General features: G+C 36.4%; 1 long non-coding RNA gene across 3 annotated transcripts in view; it reads right to left on the bottom strand.

Annotated features, from left to right (window-relative positions):
• Window positions 1-13,039, bottom strand: part of LOC141381013 (uncharacterized) — a 72,529-nt gene that overhangs the window by 56,851 nt on the left and 2,639 nt on the right. For all 3 annotated transcript variants that reach the window (XR_012400496.1, XR_012400498.1, XR_012400497.1), the window contains exon 2: window positions 11,646-11,749. This is a non-coding gene — a long non-coding RNA (uncharacterized lncRNA). The remainder of the gene's footprint in view (window positions 1-11,645; window positions 11,750-13,039) is intronic.

Raw genomic sequence — 13,039 nt, 5'->3', positions numbered from 1 at the left:
GGTACTGGCCAATTGTAATCTCTGCACCTTTTTTATTAAAGGGTTAGTATGGGAGTAGCTGATAAAGCTGAAAACAGCCAAGCATTTGATCATCTACCATCGCCATTTGTCATTCCTTAACTTAAAGCACACAACATGGAGGGTTTGATTACACACACTGAAATGAACAACTCTATATTTATCTCTTTAATGAGGGTCCAACATTCCACAAAGCTTTTGGCTTAATCATTGTGTCTAGAACAACTACGCCTGGACAGAGTGTGCGCACACGTATTAAATCCCCATAACGCACGTTGGTCGTCAACAAGACGGCATCCATCTGACTCACTGTGCTTTTAACTACACCTTTACCAGCACTACAAACGACAGCCACTAGTTGAGACGCACACTCCGAAACCCCCTTACACAACAGTAAAGGCTCCCATAACACAGTCTTTCCACTGGGGATGACTTTAGGGACGGTGTCAAATGCCAGCTTTGAAAGAGCGTGCCGACCGAAGGATTAGCTTTCGAGTGTTATGATCCATCATTGTATTTTTCTTTGCCCTTCTTTCCACCCTGTTTAGATGGCAATTAGTGAGCTGCCAGGTTGGGCCGAGTTGTGCGGGTGACGTTACTGGGTATTGTTTATAGACAGCTGCTGGCCCCGATAAAAGCTAAGGCCCATTGATGTATTCACCAGCTGTGCTTGTAAGCTAGGGCCTGCCTCCACTACTCTGTCAAGAACTGTCGAATGTGAAGAGCGACCCTTCGTAGTTCATCATACTTAGCATTGGCAATTTGTACATTTGTTTTGAACAATAAATGCAAAGTATGCTTTCAGATGCTCTTAGTTTGATCGCCTGATAAGAGTCGTGTTGCTTTGTGAAACTAGCCAGCACAGTGAATGTTACTAACATTGGCAGCTTCAAGCAGTGTTCATCCTATCAATGGAATTACTGACAAAATATATTTACAAAAACATATACAGTTGTCCCTCGTTATTCGTGGGAGTTAAGTTCTAAAAATAACCCGCAAAGTAGTCAGCTTTATTTTTAACAATTATTATAGATATTTTAAGGCTGTAAAACCTTTCAATACACACTTTATACACTTTTCTCAGAGAGGCATTAACGTTTTCACACTTTCTCTCTTGTTTTAACACTTTCAAAGTTCAAAATTTGTTGAAAAATAAGTCCAGAGATGTATAGAAACCAAAGATCAAAACCATTTGATCTTCATTTATTTATTCCAACACAGGCTCATTCTGAAAGCGTAGTCCCATGGACATTTTTGGAGACCGCGAATTATGTAGCTGGAGGTAAGTATATCTGCATTTAATTTTTTAAGCGAACGCTACGGGGCGGTATGACGCCGTTCCTTTTGGCACTTAGCGGCTGACTGCTTACCTCCGTGTGAAGGGCTTCCCTGCTGCAACCAGTTTGTCCAGTTAGCTCGTTGTGTACGTCGGCAAACTTCACACACAGAGAGGAGTTGACCACGCTGACGACAACTGGGTTCGAGTCTGGATAAAAGCGGTTCCAGAAATCAGGTAAAACAAAACCAGAATCCAAAAAAATGAAATGAACGAGTGAATAACAGGGTGAGAATGTGGTAAAATCTGAAAACATGGTAAATATCAGACGAGGGCTTTTCTTTTCCTATACGGCTTTTGTAAATCATTAGTTGGGATTAGGGAAGTAAGCGTTGGGCGGGTCAATTGGTAAAATTGGTTTGGTTTAGGGAAGGAGTAGGGTGGGTCAGTCGATTGGCCGGTCACTCAGTCAATTATTCAGTCAGACAGACGCTCGGTCGACAGCGGCCTCTGGTGGATTTACGCAAGAACAGCATGTGCGCAAATGGCACTTCAAGAGACATCTGTGATACAAAAAAGCGCACACAGCGACCTCTCGTAGATTTGCAAAAAAAAAAAACTGTAAAATTACGTTAATCCCGGGACATATTTCGCGGTCTCCAGGAATGTCCACGAGACTACATTCTCAGAATGAGCCTGGGTTGATTTATTCCATAATGGCGGCCTAAAGAACGTTTCGTCGACATTGTGGGGAGAAAACTTGCACACATACAGTACAACTCTTTAGAGTCACACTGCTAGCGATCGTATATTTATTTAAATTTGGAAAGCTGAACGCATTCTGTACTGTACAGGAGACCTGGCACGGAGGACCTCTGGCCATCATGGCCTCTTAACCATCCCCATATCATTATTGGTTTCATCACTCTGTCTCCTCTCCACCAATCAGCTGATGTGTGATGTGCGGTCTGGGGCAATATGGCTGTCGTCGGGTCATCCAGGTGAATGCTGCACAATGGTGGTAGATTAGAAGATTATCCCCCCCACCCCCCCCCCCCCCTCCCCCCAATTTTGTGTAAGGTGCTTTGATTAACTAGAAAAGTGCTACAAAATGAAAGAAATTAGTGTTATTATTATTAGTAGTAGTCGTATTTATTAAAATGTAAGACTCGACAAGATCCTCAAGTGACCCCCCACCCCTAAATTTACGTATCTAAAGTGAATATATTGTTTCAAATAATTCAGTCATAAAGTTTTCATCTGTATTTAAGTGGAGTGAGCCAGCGGACACCAGTAAACTGAAGCACTTTGCTAGTAGGCTAACAGGAGCACAGGATCCCAACTCAAGCTGATTTACTTTATTTACCAAAACAGAAGACGGACAAAAACGCAAGACTTAATAAAACAACTCACTCCACAACTCAACTTAAGATGTAAAAGAATTGCCACTGTAAAATAATTGGAGGAAACAAACTGACCAAACTTAAATATATGGCTATATAAGGATCCAAGCAAGGCACAGGTCAACATAATCAATTAGTTGTTTAACCATAGAAACACATTAGCAAAAATAACAAAGAGAGCAAGATCTAAAATCAAACAGGAAATGCAGGAACCAAATACAAACAATGATACCATTCATTCATTCATTCATTTTCTTTTCAGCGTAGTCCCTTTATTAATCAGGGGTCGCAACAGCAGAATAAACCACCAACTTATTTAGCATTTGTTATTACCTAGCAGGTGCCCTTTCATCCGCAACCCAGCACGGGGAAACACCCATACACTCTTGCATTCACACACATACACTACGGCCAATTTAGCTTATTCAATTCACCTACAGCGCATGTCTTTGGACTGTGAGGGAAAGTAGAGCACCCGGAGGAAACCCACCCGAACACAGGAAGAACATGCAACCTCCACATAGAAATGCCATTTGACCCAGCCAGGGTTTGAACCAGCGATCTTCTTGCTGAACAGAACATAAATATTAAGCTTACACACGCAAAAAGCAGACAAATTTTCATTTCCACACTGAAAAAAAAAATATTCAAAGACAATTCATTAGATTTACATACTTTTTTTGTTTGCAAACAAATTATTTGGGCAGAATTTAAACAAACAAATTAAGTTAAACATTGCTAAATTTAACTTGTCTGTTTAAATTCAGGCCATATTTAGATAGTTTTATGGAAGCAAAAATGCACTGTTGTGCTGTTCATTTCGGATATAGTCGGTGACTAAATACAACTATAAATACAAATAACGTCCAAGGTGTTAATGCGTCTTCTCTGTTAAAAACAAGTGCCAAGGCACTGTGATAAATTCCCAAGTCTCAGATGAGCAGGAGTTACTTCTTATATTTTGAGTCATACGATGAGAGATGGGCATTAAAAGCGAAAGGCCACATTCCAGCGCTGACGTGGTATGAATTTCCACGCACACTCCCTGATGCCCAGGATCAACAACCACAAAAATAGCTCCAGAAATGAGTTGGTAAACTATAAAGGAGCAGCCACCCTCATTAATCTGAAATAAAACACTTGAGTGATTTTAAGAATGTATTAGAAATAGGAGACTATATCCTTTAACAATTTAGACTGTAATTGATAAATGGGATTGGATTCACATGCTGGCGTAATGGCCCATATGGATAGATCCTCCAAAGATCTAAAGGAAAGTTCATCCCATAATTGCTGTGACAAGCCGGATTGCAGGGCTATTTCACACCAGAAGTCAAAACTTTTTTTCTTTTTTTTTAACTTATGTTTTCTTCTATGGGTAAAGATAAACACAAAATGATGGCAACTGCTGGATAATTAAGCACACGAGCATACGGAAAGCTTTGATTATGCTAAACCAATACACAACTGCTCATTAAAGGATGCATGAATTGTCTCCTGCTCAGAAAGAAAATGATCTCCCTTTGGGTTAAACAGTTAAGCCTCTGCTGCATTTGGATAACATGAAGGGGGAGATGTCTAGCCAGTATTAGCCACCCTAGACTATCAATAAGTAAAGACAATACTGCAAGTCTTCCACCAGGCCAGACACTGCAGCTAGAAGCCTTGTCCCTTTAAGCCGACAGAGTTGAAGTCAGGCAAGACAAACAGCGTCTACGACTGACTCCTGGGTGACATATTCATAAATCTGTTTTTGGGGGAAGTATAATCCCTGTAATGCTGCAACATGGTTGAGCCCACATGTCCAACAGAACCCTCTGTCCATTCATTGTCCATTGTGTAATCCGTTGGTAATGTAATCTAGCGCTGGGCCTGTCCAAACATAGAGTCAGGGTTGTTGTTAAAATGTCTCGTCAGGCCAGGTCACCATCTTTACAACCCAAAGCAGGTGTGGAAACCTCTCGTCCCATCACCAACATGCATCAGAACAGAATTTGTCAGCATATGCTCGACATAAAAAAATAGATTATCTTTCAAATGAGAAGCAATAGAAAGAAATTTAAGAAGGTATATTGATCAGGAAATCTGAGCCCGAATTCTTGTTATTGCACTGAAAGAATAATTCATTTATTTAGACTGTTCAGCTGGCATTTCTGTGTGGAGTTTGCATGTGCTCCTCGTGTTTGCGTGGGTTTCTTCTGGGTGCTCTGGTTTCCCCCACAAGTTCAAAGACATGCGCTATAGGTGAGTTAGATAACCTAAATTGTCTGTAGTATATGCGCATCAATAAGAATGTATGGGTGTTTTCCGCTGGGATCCGATGTGTAAAACATATGCTGGATAAGTTGGTGGTTCATTCTGCTGTACGACCCTTGATCAATAAAGGGACTAAGCCGAAAAGAAAATGAATGATTGATAAAGTTCACAAATGAAATGTCATTAATATAATTGCATTTATTTTTAAAGGATGCTAATATATAACAAACTTTAAAACAATTGAGGTCAACATCTATAAATTTTATTTTATAAAAAAATATGTCATTCATCAAAGATACATTAATTAATTAAGATTCATAGTCTTAAAACATAAATTTTGTTATTTGTCATTTTGTACATTCCAATCACAAAATATCTTTAAAAAAGTTTCAAGAAAAAAAATTAAGAAGTGCATCTGTTTTCAACACTAATAAAAATAAATTTATTTTCTCTTGATCACCAAATCAGCAAAATAAATGTATTTGGAGTAATGGCATTTACAGGTTCGGATATAAATATATATATATATATATATATATATATATATATATATATATATATATATATATATATATATATATATATATATATATATATATACATATATATATATATATATATATATATATATAACTTTTTCATTTAGTGGCTAATTCGTACAAATTCATACGATCTAATTCGTACATTTTAGTACGATTTGCGTATCCCCCAATGACGGTTGGGTTTAGGGGTGGGGTTAGGTGCCACACCTCCTTTTTAAAACCGTACATTTTCTTACGACTGAACTCGTACGAATTCGTACGAATTAGCCACTAAGCTGCCAAAACGAAAATACTTACTTTTTCTCGTGAGATCAGGCTGGATATGCCGACTTTTATAAGGGGACTGTTTTATTCTGCTTTCGATTTCAGTTTTAAAAGATGGAGTTTTATAAACTGGATAAGCATGTCCGACTGTTAGTGAATAGCAAATGAAAATGTCTCTTACCTCAAAACTCATTATAACGCATTATAAGAAAAAGAAAACACAATGTACAATCGGAAATGTAACATGCATTCAATAATTACACGGTCTTACCCCAAGAGGCGGATTTAGAGGTTTTTGCAAATAAAAAAAAGCACAAGTGGATTTAGCTGGTTTTGACGCAAAAGAAAATCTACCTTGATAAAAAACAAAGAATTGTCTAAAGTGACATTTTTGAAAAAAAAAAAAAAGATTTTATTTACTAGCTAATAACCTTGTCATTACATATAAAATGAAACTTCTAAACCTAATTATAGGAGCCTGATAGAAAATGCTCATTTACAAGAAAAGAGGTCTGATGGATTTAGAGGGATTTGCATTGGATCTCTTCATATATATATATATATATATATATATATATATATATATATATATATATATATATATATATATATATATATATATATATATATATATATATATATATATACACACACACACACACACACACACACACACACACACACACACACACACACATTCAATTTGCAATAATTTTTCAACAATAAGCTTTGATGAGAGTTATGAGTCATAGACTTCAAAAATAATAAATAAATGAATAAAAAGTACCACCCCCCAATCTATATATAATATAACCTGAAACCTAAAACAAGACATAAATAGATTAAATAATAATCAATCTCAATATTAAATCTTAAAATGGATTTAAACAACTGTAATTCAAGAAGACAAACCAACATTTGATAAATGTTTGGAGGATATTTCAGGTGAAACAAGGAGCAGGACCAAGTCTTGAGTGTTTTTGGACAGCTGCACTAAGAAACTCACAGACAAAGACAAAACATGGACAAAAGGCAGGTGGTATCCTTGAAGGAGGTCTACAGCAAGCTGCCCAAATGTATGACAGCTCTGTTGCATCGTTATCTTCACGCATAAACACATCCCCACCACGCTGCACAAGGGCCACAGGCTGTGACCTATGAGGACCCAGAAATGTGGATCACACTTACAATCTTAATTCCAAACTCCAAATTCCAAACTGAAATTTAGCCTGATCCGGGTCCATTCCCCTAGAGTGGGTCTGCAATTTGTTACACTTAAGTTTAGCTCAGGTCATTGTATATGTGTCTGAGAGGTGCAGAGGTCAAGTCAAGAGTGCAGGTCCTGTTGACCCAATGCTCAATGTACACTGAGTGTTCCCCTTTCTTCCAACCAGACCCAACTGGCCCCTGGGGATCGCCCAGTCCCTCATGTCAGTCATTCGCACTGAGGAGGGTGCAATGACACGGGCCACTGATGAAACAAGATACGAGTCCACCAGGGAGAGGGCAGGGGGGACGCAATAAAGACTGCAAAAGACAACCAAATCACTGAAGAATTGAATGAGAACGACTATTTTAGTTTTGAAAAACAAAGCTACTTCATTTAAGAGGGAACAAATACAGTTTTCTGCAAATTACATATGAGTCAAATGTATTTTTAGACTAATGGCAGATATTATGACCATAAAAAGAGGTGATGGTAATTACAGTTTTTCTCAGTCGCTTTGGTGCGTTTCTCACAACACCAGTGCATTTCTGCACAACAGTTAATGCATTTCTCAAAACAATTAGTACAAACAGCAAAACCTAGCTGATAAACTGCAAAAGTGTGTCACATGCTCAAAATGGATAGTTCATTCCTCAAAAGCAAGTATTGATGTCAATCAAAGTGTCAGTGTTGTCAAGATGAAAAGTCCTGACACCGTTGTTTATGAACAAGATAGTCAAATGGCTTAGTCATGTTTTCATTATGACAGTTCACTCTGGACATTTTTTCAATGCAAAAAAGTCAGATTTTGGTGACACTTCCTGAAAGGGCTCAAGACAGCACTGTATACTATTAGCACAGCCATTTGAAAACTACAGCAAAGTTAGACATCACTGCATTTAGTGAGGTATCTGAGTACAAGACACTGAATATGTATGTTTCACATTTTTACTGCATTTGCTCTTTGCAATCCTAATTTACTCACAGCCTTGTGCAAAAGAATAAATACAGCCTTATTTACAAACATAAACTCCCTTTAGACTGTGCACAACTGTAAACAATATTGCAATTGTTTAATTTTAAAGACATTTTCAGGAAAATAAAGATTTAAATTTGTTTAAAAAATTAGCTTGACAGATTTGACAACTAGTTCAAAATTTTTGTATGTAATGACTGAAGTAATGAAATGAGGACTTTTAGTTTTATATGGAATGACTCTTCAGCATTTACAAGTTTAGTTCATTTTGACTGACATGACATAAGCAGATGATAATGTTACAAATAGCAGAGACTTGTATGAAAGCAATTGATGCATGTCCAAAAGCATCTGCAATTTGTTGGAAGGAATGAGAAACTGCTACTAGGGTGTGCACAATTGACTAATTGTTTTGAGAAATGCATTAACTGTTGTGCAAATATAAATAGTGTTGAGAGAAATGCACCAAAGCAACTGAGAAAAACTGTAATCATAATCGATAGACGAAAAAGTCTAATTGAGGGTGCAACTGCATAACTAATCATCAAGGACTATCTTTCACTATGCCTGTGCAGATTTTTTGTAAAGAATCTGCAGGTTTATGTGGAATGATTTTGAGAATGTAGGAGCTGAAATCTAATAAAAATAAAATCTTATTATAGCTGTTTAAGGTTTAAAATGCAAAAATAGAAGGACTCTTGGGTAAAACATCCACTAATAGACGACAAAATAAACTATTACTGTTTAAATAATACTATACATAAATCCTCTCAACATTTGCATAATATTCAATAATCTTTAAAAAAATGATTATAAAAATAAGTACATATATATTTACACAATATACACATGCCTTAAATTATTTAGATATGTCAAATGAAAATTTCTAGTCATCTTAACTTACGTTAGTCAAACTGACTAAAAATATTAGGTTAAACCTTGTATAGCTAAACAAAATGAGTTGAAATCTGGTTAACTTATTAAAATAAGTTAAAGTAACCTCAAAACAATTGTTGTCATGACTTTAGGTCATATCAAGTAAATAGATTTTGAATGATGGGTTTCTGTGGACTTCTGCAGATGCACATTCTGTGTGGATTGACTTATAATCCAGCCTGATCTCACAAGGAAACGTAAGTATTTTAAGTTTTGTCAGTTTAGTGGCTAACTCATACCAGTTCAGTCGTACGAAAATGTATGATTTTGGCACCAAACCCCACCCCTAACCTCGTCATTGGGTGATGAGCAAATCGTACTAAATTGTAGGAATTAGACTGTACGAATTCATACGAATTAGCCACTAAATTAAAAAGTTACGAATTGCCGTGAGATTACATTGAATAATCTACTAAAACATTCATTCATTCATTTTCTTTCTGGCTTATTCCTTTTTGAATCTGGGGTCGCCACAGCGGAATGAACTGCCAACTTATACAGCATATGTTTTATGCAGCAGATCCAATCCATCACTGGAAAACACCCATACAAATACATACACTACGGACAATTTTAGCTTACCCAATTCACCTATAGTGCCTATCTTTGGACTTGTGGGGGAAACCGGATCACCTGGAGGAAACTCACGCGAACACGGGGAGAACATGCAAACTCCACACAGAAACGCCAACTGACCCAGCTGAGGCTCGAACCAGCAATCTTCTTGCTGTGAGGCGACAGCACTACCTACTGCGCCACGGCGTCGCTGAAAACTTAAAACATAAAACTAAAATAATATTTTACTATTGCTATTTAAGGTTTTAAATGCAAACTGAAGCAACAGAAGGACTCGTGTATAATACATCCACTAATAGATGACTAAAGACACTATTACTGTACAAATGATAATGTACATAAATTATCTCAACATTTGCATGAGTCATATATTTACTGAAATTAATATAAAAATTAATAAGTATTTTTTACATAATACACACGCTCTAAAAAATATTGCTGCCTTAAATATTTAATGAAGTTTTCTAGTCATCTCAACTTACGTTAGTCAAACTGACTAAAAATATTAAGTTAAACCTTGTATAGCTCAAAATAAGGTAATGATTCGCACTCAATTGCTTCATACTGTTTTTTATTTTTACTTTTTCTTACATTTTACGGGTGATAACAGACAAACAGACGTTTCGGCACAAAGCCTTCCTCAGTGTGTGATACATTCTCCAACTCCACCCTTTTATTCCATAGTCAATCACAATGTGCAATTAGTTAAACCGTCACTCTCATTTCATTATCAATTAATCACACAATAACTTATAATCTTCCCAGCAATGACAATAAACATTCTTCCCATTTCCGACCTCACTCCACAGAGATAAAGTGCATCAACCACCATCACTAATCAGGTGTACATCAATACAAAAAAATTTCTAACAGTTGACATTAAAAGTTTTTTACATTTAACAATTATCCAAAGATTAAAAATAACAAATCTTACATTCATCTCTACTCTTATAACCAATTATACAGGAGACATTTACCTGCATATTCAAAAACGATTTGCAAGACATACGAAAAAAACTTACATTCAAAAACCATTACTACATAGGAAAACATCAGATCAATTATCATTATATTTTAACAATTTACACTACAATATATCATGATCAATTACTCGAAAAATACCTTTTCCTTCCAAAACATAATCTCGCAAGAAAACAGCACATCAAACATCAAGTTTCAGACCTCTCCTTTTTGTTACAATATCATGGTCAATTACTTGCAAAATACATTTACTTTCAGTAACATTACATAACAAAACAGCACATCAAATATCATCAAGTTTATCAACATTTTCTTTTTCATTACAGTACATCAACCTCTCGAAAAAATACCTTTATCCAAAAAAAAAAATTTAAGAAAAAGTAAAAATAAAAACAGTATGAAGCAATTGAGTGCGAATCATTACCTTATTTTGAATAATAGTAACGATCAGATTAACGCACCAAACCAAAGAAGTAACTAAAAAAGAACCGCAAGCGCGCAGGACAAACTTCAGTAAACCTTGTATAGCTAAAAAACAATTGTTGTCAAGGTGGCGCGGTGGGTAGAACGATTGCCTCACAGCAAGAATGTCACTGGTTTGGGTCCCGAGTGGGTCAGTTGGCATTTCTGTGTGGAGTTTGCAAGCGTGTGTTTCCACTGGGTGCTCCGGTTTCCCCCAAAGACATGCGCTATAGAGATTTAATACGCTAAATTGGCTGTAGTGTATGTGTGTGAATGCAAGAGTGTATGGGTGTTTCCCAGTGTTGGAAGGGCATCCGCTGTGTAAAACATATGCTGGATAAATCGATGGTTCAATTCGCTGTGGCGACCCCAGATTAAAAAAAAGGGTCTAAGCCGAAAAGAAAATGAATGAATGAATATCAAAACATTGTTTGTTGTCATGATTTTTGTCATTTAATTTTTACAGTGCACATTTATATAAGTAGATTTTGAATGATGGGTTCAAAAACCTTTGAAAAGTTTTCTGTGGACTTCTGCAGGCGCATATTCTGTGTGTGTTGACTAGTAATCTACTTAAACATAATCAATAAAATATGTCTTAGATATTTTTTTGGAAAAGTTTCACATACAGACAAAATTGTAAATAAAATTACCTCTGTTCACATAGATCCATGAAAACAAATAATGGTGCAATATGCATGCCAGGCCAGTAGTTGGTGATATCAATTTGTAAAGAAACAATAAGTACCTGTGAAGATACGATCCTGTAGTCCAGTCATTCTCAATCCTGGTCCTGGCAATCCTTGTTCCTCTTACCGCTTCAGAAGTTTGTTCCATTCGGTCGTAAGTGCCCTGCGAAGTGAATGTCACACAATATTCTTACATGATTCCATTTTGAAAGAAGTGTGTTCAATTCAAAGGGCGTACAAGTTGATTCATTGTTAAATAACCCTTCACAGTTTAGTCATTTTTTTGTCAGAAGACTCTACAAACACTGCTCACTGTTTTCATTGTTTCACAAAAAATTGTACTTTGAAACTCATTCATTCATTCATTTTCTTGTCGGCTTAGTCCTTTTATTATTCTGCGGTCGCCACAGCGGAATGAACCGCCAACTTATCCAGCAAGTTTTTACGCAGCGGATGCCCTTCCAGCCGCAATCCATCTCTGCGAAACATCCACACACACTCATTCACATTCATACAGTACGAACAATTTAGCCTACCCAATTCACCTGTACCGCATGTCTTTGGACTGTGGGGGAAACCGGAGCACCCGGAGGAAACCCACGAGAACGCAAGGAGAACATCCACACAGAAACGCCAACTGAGCCAAGGCTCTAACCAGTAACCCAGCAACCTTCTTGCTGTGACGTGACAGCACTACCTACTGCACCACTGCTTCGCCCTACTTTGAAACTACTTTTTCAAATTTGACATTTTTAGACCTCTAAAACAAATGCTTAAAAGGTTTTCTGTATATACTTCACATAGGCTTTACTTAATTTTTATTAGTTTTTAATTATTGTAAATATTAATATGTCCTTTGAGAATAAAATTGCTAATTTTGATTTTGATTTTAAAATGCAAGGTTTCCAACTTACTTTTTATGCAAAATAATAAAATGAAAGGATTATTTTTTTAACTTTCATTCAAGTTGGGAATCATTTCAGATGAGTTGTCAAAATTGGTATTTGGTGTTATTTAATGGCAACAAATGTGCTGTAATGGTTTGATTGTCAATTTCCCAGATAGATTATATATGTACATTTATGGCATCATAATGTTGATATTCTTTCACAATATACTTCACTAAAAAATTTAATTTTGAACAAAACATTGTCAAAATGAGACCATTTTATCTAGTGAATATGCATAACAATTAAAAGTTTACAGATGAAATTTATTACAGGTAATCATCACAAATAAATACTGAAAATACAGAATACTTTAATTTTCATTCATTCATTTTCTTTTTGGTTTAGTCCCTTTATTAATCTGGGGTCGCCACAGCGGTATAAACCACCAACTTATCCAGCATATGTTTTACGCAGCGGATGCTCTTCCAACTGCAACCTATCACTGGGGAAACATTCATACACACTCATACACTATGGCCAATTTAGTTTATTCAATTCACCTA

The sequence above is a fragment of the Danio rerio genome, chromosome 25, assembly GCF_049306965.1.
Source record: "Danio rerio strain Tuebingen ecotype United States chromosome 25, GRCz12tu, whole genome shotgun sequence".
Taxonomy (NCBI): Eukaryota; Metazoa; Chordata; class Actinopteri; order Cypriniformes; family Danionidae; genus Danio; species Danio rerio.
This window is presented reverse-complemented; position numbering and strand designations above follow the sequence as displayed.